The sequence below is a fragment of the Notolabrus celidotus genome, chromosome 12 (assembly GCF_009762535.1).
Source record: "Notolabrus celidotus isolate fNotCel1 chromosome 12, fNotCel1.pri, whole genome shotgun sequence".
NCBI classification, from domain to species: Eukaryota; Metazoa; Chordata; class Actinopteri; order Labriformes; family Labridae; genus Notolabrus; species Notolabrus celidotus.
The window spans coordinates 33,982,157-33,993,067 of record NC_048283.1 but is presented as its reverse complement, the minus strand read 5'-3'; the positions used below and the strand labels follow the sequence as shown (position 1 = coordinate 33,993,067).

Sequence of the window (10,911 nt, the reverse complement as noted above, 5' to 3'; positions counted from 1 at the left end):
AAATCAGTTAACTTGTCTTTGTGCTCTTCATTATGTATAAAGACTCAGCAGTTAGATGCTACAAGGTCACGAATCTACATGTGTTGAATGAATCCTGCTTTTTAATTAAATATGAATAAGCACTCCTTAATTAACCACTCAGTCTAGTGTCGGTCTGACTCCAAATGTGATATTTAATAAAGTTAATTACAGCTGTTGTCAGTTTATGATCAAAATATGAAGGCTTAATGTTTAACTCAGCTGAAGAGCAGCACTGGAACACTGTGCGTCTGTTTCTCAAACAATACACTCACATTACGCATCATTACCAAGCGACATCTCCGGTCTCAAACTATGAAGCCCATGTAGAAGTGTTATAATCTGCAATTCATCGAGCGTCCACTTGAGGCTGGCTGCAGAAACACCGGAAACCACATACACACCCATTCAAAAAAGACGATCTTTACAGCAGAAATAAACATGTTTCAAAGATCAAAGTTCAAAGTCTTCTTTATTGTCAAATAAACTGCAGTATGCACTAGACATACTGAGGATTTGAAATTACATTTCTCTCTCAGACCCTAGCAATGACAACAACAGATAAACAGGAAATAGTTAGAAAAAGATAAGAAGTAAGCTAATAAGAATAATAAAATAAAGTTTAAAGCAGTGCAAAAACTTTGCTATAGTGCAATTTAAAATCAAACTGAGTGTGTGTGTTTCAGTCCTGAGGATGACAGACCTCAGCGTTTATTTAGGGGGGGGGGGGGGGGGTCAGTGACCGGGTTAAGTCTGTGAAGGGGGCACTATGGTAAGAGGGGGCAGAGTTCAGCATCCTGACTGCCTGGTGGAGAAAACTGGCCCTCAGTCTGCTGGTTCTGGCCTGGAGACTGCGTAAACTCCTTCCTGATAGCAACAGGCTGAGGAGGCTGTGAGACGGTTGGGAGGGGTCGCCTGCTATGTGCATGTTTACAGCCTGGTTCAAAAAACGGCTTCGGTCTACGTCGCTAATTTCTCTATCGGCACACACTGCACGGGGTAGTGCTGCAACTTACGATTATTTTTGGTGTGGACTAATCTATTGATCATTTTTTTCTGATTAGTCACAATTATTTGGCACAATTATATAAGTATTTTGGACTGCTTCAGTCTGCACACCTGTGAAATTCAACTTGTTGACAACATAATATCCAAAGCACATTTAAATAAAGACACATGAAACATGTACTTGTAACATAGTAAATCTATTTTTAAGATAACATATCATTGTGATCACAATGTAAGGAATAAATAAAATAAACAATAAAAACTTATAGTGCAAGTTGTCACTAAATTATGTGCAAATAAGTAACTCAAAGAGTATTGAGTATTGTTGTTGTTGTATTATTTTACTATTTTAATGCTATATATGTATATCATGTTTTATTCCAACAGATAAACGTATGACCCAAACGTCAAAGCAATGTTAAGTATTTAGATTTAAGGCAGCTGACTAAAGCACAAAGTAAACAGTAATTGAAACTGAAAGATGTAAGAGCTATAACTCGCAAACTCACCCATTAGCGGTATCTGAAGAAACCACAGCTCCAGGATGTTTGCGTTTAAGGTGTTGGTGCGTTGCCGTAGTGCTGCCATGGAATGAGAGATGCACTTCACATAGTTTGCACTTGGCTTGTTTCGCTGCTTTGTTCTGGATAAAACATTCCCAAACTTTGGACATTTCGAGTCAGGTTTTTCGAGCCTCATCATCTGTACATTCTGCCATAGATCATGTGTTCTTCTTCTTCTCTGTTTCCGTGCAGAATGTAAACAGTGTTTGCTGGCAGGCTCAAACCGCGCCTCTTTACGTCACTCTAAGCCTGGTTGAGTTCAACATTACCAATATGGCCGCAGTCACCGACTGGCTTCAAAACAGCGCTCAGGAACAGATGGGTGATGTCCCGGATACTACGTCAATTATTTATACAGTCTATGATTATTACAGAGCTGTGCCACATACAGTACTTGGTTCTGATTGGTTTGACTGATCAATACTCCATAGTAATGGTATTACCTGATAGCAGACTGTTGTTACAGAGAACACTGTTGCTATGGACACGGCTCGAATCACAGACTCTGGCCAACTAACTATAAACAAATCAATGAGCAGAAAGAAGTCCTGTTAAGTATCAGGGTGAGACAAGGCCCCTTGGTGCATGGTCCCACTCACCCTATCAGGGTTTCAATCTGCTATAAAAACCTGCTCACTATATACCATCGCCACTCACTGGCCTCAGAGTATGCCTGTGTAACAGATGTTAAGCTGTTTGCAGTATAAAGCACTCGCATAGGAGGGCCTCACATATTAGCTATGTTGTAGTTGCATTAAAGCTAGAGTTGGTAGTCTCGGAAAACCAGCATGAATTTGAATGTAGCATTTCCTCAGGACTCCGTCTAACCCCTCCCCTTCTCCCTCGGAGCTCCTCCAAAACGACGCCCCCCTCCCCGCCCACATGCACGAGCGCCGCTGATTCTCGACCATATGATGGTGACTGATTCAAAACCGGTTCACACCAAAACATTCTCATAGTGAAAGTTAAAAACACAAACAAACATGGCTGCTGTTAGTACTCACAACTATCATGCTAGCATTATCCAGTTGTACCAGTGACATGATATCAGGAGAAAAGTTATAACACATATATAATACTGTAACAACTCTACTGTTTGTTAAACGTGTTCAGTGTAGATGCTCTTAATTCCTACAGTGTTGACAGTCAGTGAAGGCATCAGGAGAGGTGTAGAGTGTGTGAGTGGGAGAGAGGAGAGACAAGAGGAGAAGTTCTTCATTCATTCAAACATTGATTGTTGTTTTGTTGGTTGGCGTGATCACGGCCGACAGTGACCGGTTATTAAAGATCAACGTGTTCACCAATCGGCTTGTCATCCCTACAGTGTCCGGACGGACGCTACAATAAATATACATTTTCTGTAGGACTTACTGAACGTCATTAATTATTCTGCTTGTTGGTGAGAGCTTTTTAGACTCTGATCCGGACTACAGTCCTGAGCAAAGCACCTCATCAGGTCAGAGGGGACAGGCCCGAGGTCGAGCGAGAGGGGCAGTCAGTAGAGTCAGGGGAAGCAGAGGCAGGAGACGGGGACTCAGAGGAGTGCACGCCGGGGAAATGCACGCGCAGGAGGCGTGCAGAACGGCTGGACGGGATTTGATTGGTTTAAAATTTGGGGAGCCAAAAAACGGTGATTGGTTGGTGTTTTCCCAGGTTTACTCCGGCTGTAGATAGCAGTTTTCACTCTTTTTTAAGAACACATTATGTATTGATTACCATCAGGACATAAAGATCATTTTAACCAGTATAACATAAAGTGGATCTAAATCTGATTACCAACCCCAGTTTTAATATTTTAAGAGTACATGTTGAGACAGGCGTCAAGCTCAGAGTATGAATCTGTATTTCAAAATGGAGACAGCCTGCTAAGCCCAACTCTAGCTTCTTTTATGTAGGCCATTAAATTTGACTAAAGTTAAAGAGTACATGGAGATGTAGCATTAAACCTGTTTCCTTCCACTATACCCAAGCTCAATGTGAAGCTCCTTCTTTCCCCAGTCATCCTTACTAAGGAGAATGTCCACAGGGTGACATCAGGGCATATATTTTTGAGGTCCTCCAAGGTGCCTTAGATATAGTGCTTCAGCAAGAGAACCCATTTAGAGCTGATGGAAGGATGTAAAGAGTGTGTGAGCATGATGGTTATCTTGAGAATACCTGAGCAAATGAGAGGAGGGTAGATTGAGGCTTTTTTAATGCGGTTTACACAGCAAGAAGTAAGAGGGCACAAACCAACACTCCTCATGACAATGGACTCCAAAAGATGTCCTTTATTTGACTCCAGTCCACGTTGGAAGAAACACCTCAGGCTCACATTTTTGAATATAATCTGACAAATAGAAAAATGAGTTAGGCAGGGCCGTATTGTGTTTGCTTTTTCAAAGCACTCACCATGAACTTCTTGATGCTTGCCAGCCAAAATAAACTCTGAAGAGCTTTGGTGAAAGTTTCTCAAGAATGATTTGAATAGAAATGTTGGAAGACATGAGAAAAGAAACATGAATCTGGGCAGAGGAAGCTACTATAAGCCCTAACATAAAATATCTAACTTATTAAAATACATCTTCATTTCCCATAACATTTTGTGAAAGCATTCCTCTTGAGAGGGAGTTAAATTGTTTACAACCAATGAGTGAAAATGACCTGAAGGTTTTTAAAATTTTTAAAATATTGTCCCTACAAATGGTAAATGGACTTGTACTTATTTAGTGCTTTTTCTGCCCTGAAAAAATGGGAAATAGGTGGTCTTTGAATTTACAAAAATTAAGTAAATAAATGAAACACAATTAATTTATATTCCTTTTGTGAACATGGTTTGATCAAGAAGACTTCAGTTGTTCATGGAGAATGATGAATTTGCTAGTTTCTCTCACGTTGATTGAAATCGATTGAATTGAAAACTATAATCAATGTAATCGAGTTTGGTCACCACCGGAAGAGGCATATATTCAGAAAGGGCGCCAGGAACTGTCACTGGACACTCCGGCGCAACAGGTGAAGAAGAAGAAGAAGAAGAACGTACTTTATTAATCCCCAGGGGGAAATTAATTTTTTTAAATTTTTCAGTCATGTTACATGCACAGTTCTTGGTATATGCATACAATGCACACACATGCACTTAGGGAGAGATGTCAGAGTGAGGATGCTGCCATCAACCAGCGCACCCCAAGCAGTTGGGGGTTCGGTGCCTTGCTCAAGGGCACCTCAGCAGTGCCCAGGCAAGTGAACCAGCACCTCTCCAGTCACCAGTCCACTTGCCAATACTTCCTCGATACTGGGATTCGAACTGGCGACCCTTCGGTTCCCAAGTCAAGTCCCTATGGACTGAGCTACTGCCGCCCCCAAATCAAGTAGCTGGATGCCAACCGCCGTAAACAAAACGGAAAAGAAAAGGAAGTAGAAGAAGTGTCGCTGCTCGCGAATATTGTGGAAGACATTGCAGCCTAATGTCCCTTCCAACAGAGACCAAATTACTTAAAAAGTAAGCTCATCAAATTGATTTATGCTCGTGTTAAAGTAGGCGACATTTCTATTAGATTGTTTTTTTTTTATACAGTAGGCCTGTGTAACAATTACAACAGTCTGTCGACTTGTTTGTGCATAACATTATACTGTTTACTTTTTAGCTAGCTAGCTAGCTAACAATCGCCAGCTAGTTTAACCCCAATTATTGAGTTGCTCCGCCGACCCCGACAGTCCACAGCTTAGTGGTGCTTCAATGTACTTGCAGCCGTCAGCCAGCAGCTTCTTTTAGGGGATTTTCTCGAGCTTCGAGGGGCGTGGGGTCAGTGAGTACGAGTGTTGGTGAGAGAGACAGTGTGTGTGTCGGTTATACGCTGGTGTGTGTGCTTGAGTGGGGGTGCGCGCGTTTGTCTGTTTATGCAGGGGGACACTGAAAAAGCTGTCCATAAATCAGCTATCGTTTCCGTTGCTTAGCGCCGCTTGAGTGGCTGCTAGTTGCAGCAGCTCTCTCTTCGTTGTTCTTTTTTCAACTTTTTTTCATATCTGTTTAGTGATCTTTGTACTTGGAGCCTGTCATGACTTTCAATGACTCATTTGTTGGCCATAGACACCAACTGGCTACGTTTGCAGTGGTGGTTTTACTATTTTTGTTCCTGTGTGTGTCCGGAGATCCTACGTGTATCTATGGTAACATTGTTTACATAAGAGATCAGCTGTTAGCAGCCCGTAGCATGTCGATGCTAAACGATGCTAAGCCCCATGTTCCCTGCAAGCTGAGGAGAAGGAGGCGAGGACGACATGCTGGTACTGAGGTGCAAGCTAAAAAAGACATCATCCACCTTTCCTTCCACCCACCGTTATGGGGAATGTAAGATCTATCTACGATAAGGTGGACGAGCTAACCCAGCACCAGAGGGAATACTGCCAGAGTAGCATCATGCTAAGAGAGCTAACACCGGACACGAACGCCACATTGGAAGGATTTCACCTGCTGTGGTCGGACAGGATACAGGAGAGCAAGACTGAACTAACTGGGGAAGAAGGCCAGCTCAGTCCTGGACCCTGTGGAGGTGGTGGCTGACAGGAGAATTATGGCCAAGCTGTCATCTTTGATGGACTTTCTTTATATATATATATATATATTCTTGTACCGTACACCTTCTTTTTTTTTTGTGATCAATTGTTTATTGTTTATTTTGTGTAACAGTGGCTTTGACATTGCAAAAAAAAAAAATATATATATATATAATATAATAATAATAATAAATTTAAAAATAAATAAATAAAAAATGTATTGGTAAAAGTATAATTATAATAGTAACAACAATAATCAATTATTAATCATGACGACATTGATAGTAAACTAAGAAAAGTAAATATATAAATAAAATTCCAATCCCTCCCCCATCTTGGTATCCCATTAACTGTCTGTACTTAGACTTAAACAATCACACATATGTGTGCATACCCACACACACATATATACGCATATATACACACACCCATATGCACATATACAGACATACACATATACTTACATACATAGTACATATACATTTATGAAGAAGAAAACATGCATGCATGCATATGTACATACACCAAGATAAACATATGATATAGCGGCACCTAATCACTAGTAGCTATAGTAAGCCAGAGATATTTTGTAGTAGCTTCAGCCAACAAGTAACATTTTGTGTTTTAGTATAATGTGATCTAGCTGTGGATAGTTCCAGCAGTGCAATATCTCTGTAAGTGGAGAGCCATTCCCTCACTGAAAGTGTATGCGGGTGTTTCCAGCGGCAAGCCACTATTTTTTTAGCAGCTGTGAGACCAGCGAACAAGAGTCGTTTTTCATTAATGGTAGTTCCAAGGATGAGGTGTCATTAAGCAACAGTAGAGATTGTGAGTGAGGGACTGCTCTCTCAAGTAAGGTGGATAAGATGCCAGAAATAGTTTCCCAAAACCTATAAACCTCTGGGCACTGCCAAACCATGTGAATGAAAGTTCCAATTGTATTGTTTTGGCAGAAGTCACAATGAGGGTTATCTGTGAATTTCATTTGATGGAGTCTTCGAGGAGTGAGATAGGATCTGTGAATAAATTTATAGTGAATCATTTGATGGTTTGAATTTCTAGACGACAGGTACATATTTAGCCAAATAGTGGGCCAATCTAGATCTGCGGACATATTAATGTCCTTCTTCCATAAATTGTCAAGCAGCAGAGGTTTATATGAGGCCTTGGTTATATATCTGTAGAGGTCTGTGATAACACCATTTTGTTTGTGTTTGGAGCCTATCAGCAAATTAAGGGGATGATACCGTACACCTTCTTGTTTGTTGCTGTAACTCCATGAATTTCCCCGTTGTGGGACAAATAAAGGAGTATCTTATCTTATCTTATCTTATCTATGTATCAGGGCTGTACAAGTACACAAAAATCGGTCTCTGCGATGAATGACTTCCCCTCCGTAGCACTTGGGCAATGCACCTTTTGCTGGGTGTGTGACAGAGCCGCAACCACGGCAGCCTATTGAGCTCTCATTACGTTACGAGGCGGAGCTCTCAGGAGGGCTTTATTAATCCCAACGGGAAATTTAACTTTGATTCACGGCTAAAGTCTCCTGAGATAGCATTAAAAGCATCGGGGTGTTGAGTCTGTAGTTCAATGATGGCGAGCGGCAGCGTCACTCACTTCACCCACAACATCTGATTGTCGGACATTAAACAATAACACATGAATTAATTCAATGAATGAAGCAGGGGACTCATATTGGATTTAAAATTATTTTCAGCTTCAGTATTAGAACATACTTCACAGTAAATGTCTGTTGCATCCTTGCTTTGTGATTTTGTTACATGTTTCTGGTCTCTTTTAGTTAAGGCAATCCATTGAGTTCACCTCACTGATTCTAAAGCTTTTCTTTTATAGGTCCATCATCCTATTGAATCATCCTAAAGGCTTTATAGTGGTAAGTGCTGTCATATTTATTTTGTGTTGCTGGTAAAGCCCTCAATAAATAAGTAGATAGAAAGGCTCTGAGGTACATTTCCAAAAAGCATTGAAGAGTTTCAGTTATAGATAGTAAATATCAATTATGTTTGTTCCTCAATTGATTATAATTGAAAATATAGAGTTGCTTTAATCCGACAAACATTACTTTTCTAAACAAGCCTTTAACAGCATCAGAAAACATTAAAAACACATTTAGTTGTTGTATAATGCAAGTTGTGTATTTAAAGACCTATCAATTAATTTGGAAGTGAAAGCACATTTCCATCATGGTTTTTAAATTTTGGTAGTGCAGTGCACTTTTTTGTTTATATCTGAAATGCAGATTGCAGCTTTAACACTAGAAACGCCAAAACAGCCTGGGGAACCGTCTGGGACTTTATAATGTAAATAACTTTCTGTGTATAAAAAATAAAATCCTATCACTCTATAACTTTTCCTAAAAATGTGTATAGTTTGCCCCTGTATGAAGCTTTTATGGTTATCTAATGAAACAAACAGGATATCAAAGGGTTTATCTTTTTACTTCCTACTGCTGCAGTTATAGAGAGGGCTGCGCAAATATGATTCATAATGATACATTTTGCTGGCTTTTTCCCCCCCCTTTTTTTTCTCTCCACTTTCTATTGTTTGTATAGAGTCTATGTATTTATTTTGTATTTATGCACAGGAATGATCCAAACAAAGAGAGGAAGACAGAGATATACAGACAAGGACGGACAGACTTACACACACAAACAGACAGAGAGACAAATTAGCCTAACAAATACAAACAAGATGAAGAGAGGACCACAGAAAAGATTTTCTTTGGATGAGGCTTTGGCAATGATCCAGGAGATGAATGAGGGGGACTCTGAAGGTGTAGAAATGTCCCACCTTAGTGATGTGGACTGGAGCGGAGAAGAGGAAAGTTCAGACTGAACCTGAGCTCCGGCACAAACGAAAGAAAACGTTTGAACCAGCTGACTCATTTGGTGCTTCAACCCAAGGTAGGCATTATCAATATGTCACAGTTATCACCTGCCACACCTGCTCAGCCTCTCAGCCCACTACATTTCCACTCCCCTTCGTTTACCTGAACCACACTCTCCTCATTAAGCCAACACAAATCACCTGTTTCTCATTACCTGCTGCCAGTATTTAAGTCCCGGTTTCAGCTCACTCAGTGCCAGATTGTTCTCACTGCAAATGCAAGACTCTCCAGCACTTATCCTCGGACTGATCTCCCGGTTTCGACGCTGCCTGTCCCCGACCTTCCTTCCTCGTTTCTGCCCTGGTAACTACCTCAGCCTTCTGTCCCCGACCAAGAGATTTGCCTGCTCCTCGTCTGTTTCCAGCCTGATCCTCCACACAGCGAAACCAGCATCTCAACAGACATTGTGTGACCGGGTTAGTAAAGACTGTTACCTGCTGTTTCCTCCGGGCTCCAGTGTGCTGCTTTTGGGTTCACCCTCACACCCGTAACACAATAATTATGTTATTTAAAAAAAAATAGATAGTTTCATTCATTATTTTGTGTAGGATAAAGTTTTAACAACACTGAAGTTAGCCAGCACCAGGCTTACTCCGAGCACCAGAAGCTAGTTTGGCTTGATGATGTAATGGCTATGGACTGTAAACAGTAAATAATATGTTTTCTAAAACCATCCTCAGTAACAATGAATAGGAATTAATAATTTACCCTAATAAATTATCTCACCAGAGTGTCCTGATGCGCCGCCAGAAGCCTCACTGAACTTTGAACAAGCTCAGATTTCATATTCAGGTAGGCTACGGGCTAATCGAATTGTAAAATAGTTTTTCTTTATTTCTTCAATGTCTACTGCAAACTTCAGACAGTAAAAAATATGTGGAACTTATTTTCCACAATGAAATGTTCATCTCAACAGTGACGACACCAGCGGACATAAGTGCGGCTATACCACCTGTTGTGCCGTCTACAGAAACAGGTAAAAATCCTGCAAAAATCTGGAGGAGGAGGAAGGAATGGATATAACAGCTGAGGACTGGGAGTTAGTCTGCACTAAGGTCCACACTCAATCCATCAATTCTTGACTGAGACTGCTGCAGTACAAATGGATAATGAGAACATACATCACACCAGTTAAATTAAACTTGTATAATAAGAATATTACAGATTTATGCACAAAATGTTCTGAGGGGAAGGGTCCATTGTTTCCTTGTACCGGACAATGAGCCTGCGTGGCTTGTTCTCGTGGATCTGAAGGACATCACAGAGCTTGTTGTTGCCCCTGTGCATACCGATGACTTGCTGGCTTTTTTAGAAAGTAAAATCATAGAGCACAGGCAGAGATACACAGAGTTGTTCCCTGACATCAAGCTGCTACCAAAACACCATTATTTAGAGCACTACCCCCACATGATAAGACTGTTTGGTCCAGTTGTCGGGCAGTGGACAATGCGCTATGAGGCTAAGCATAGTTTTTTTAAGCAGGTTATCAGACACACAAGCTGCTTCAAGAATGTGCCCCTCTCATTAGCCTCAAAGCATCAGATGATGATTGCTTACAATCGGAACTTATTTGTAACTTATCAATAGGTGCAGAATATAACAGCCTTACCCAAGACACACAGTTAGATCTAAAAGCAAAGTAACCCAGAGTAGAAAACAAGTAATCCAATTCAACCCGGTCAAATGCTCTCCATGCATCTGACATTACAACCCAGAAAGCATAGTATTGAACGATCCTCTGATGTTAGACGATAACTGCTGCCCTCTAATAGACCATGTTTGATCTTCAACAATGAATTTGGACAGTCAAGGATTCAAACATAGCCACAGAATATTGACACAAGCTTTACCTCTGATTGTTCTCCTGCTGCTGCA

The 10,911-nt window shown here is 40.8% G+C and overlaps 1 long non-coding RNA gene across 1 annotated transcript; it reads left to right on the top strand.

Moving 5' to 3' along the window:
• The first annotated feature begins 9,413 nt into the window (after positions 1-9,413).
• On the top strand, positions 9,414-10,032 carry LOC117822876. Its single transcript, XR_004633273.1, has 3 exons — positions 9,414-9,452; positions 9,766-9,828; positions 9,953-10,032. It is a non-coding gene; the product is annotated as an uncharacterized LOC117822876 (long non-coding RNA).
• Positions 10,033-10,911: the final 879 nt, after the last annotated feature.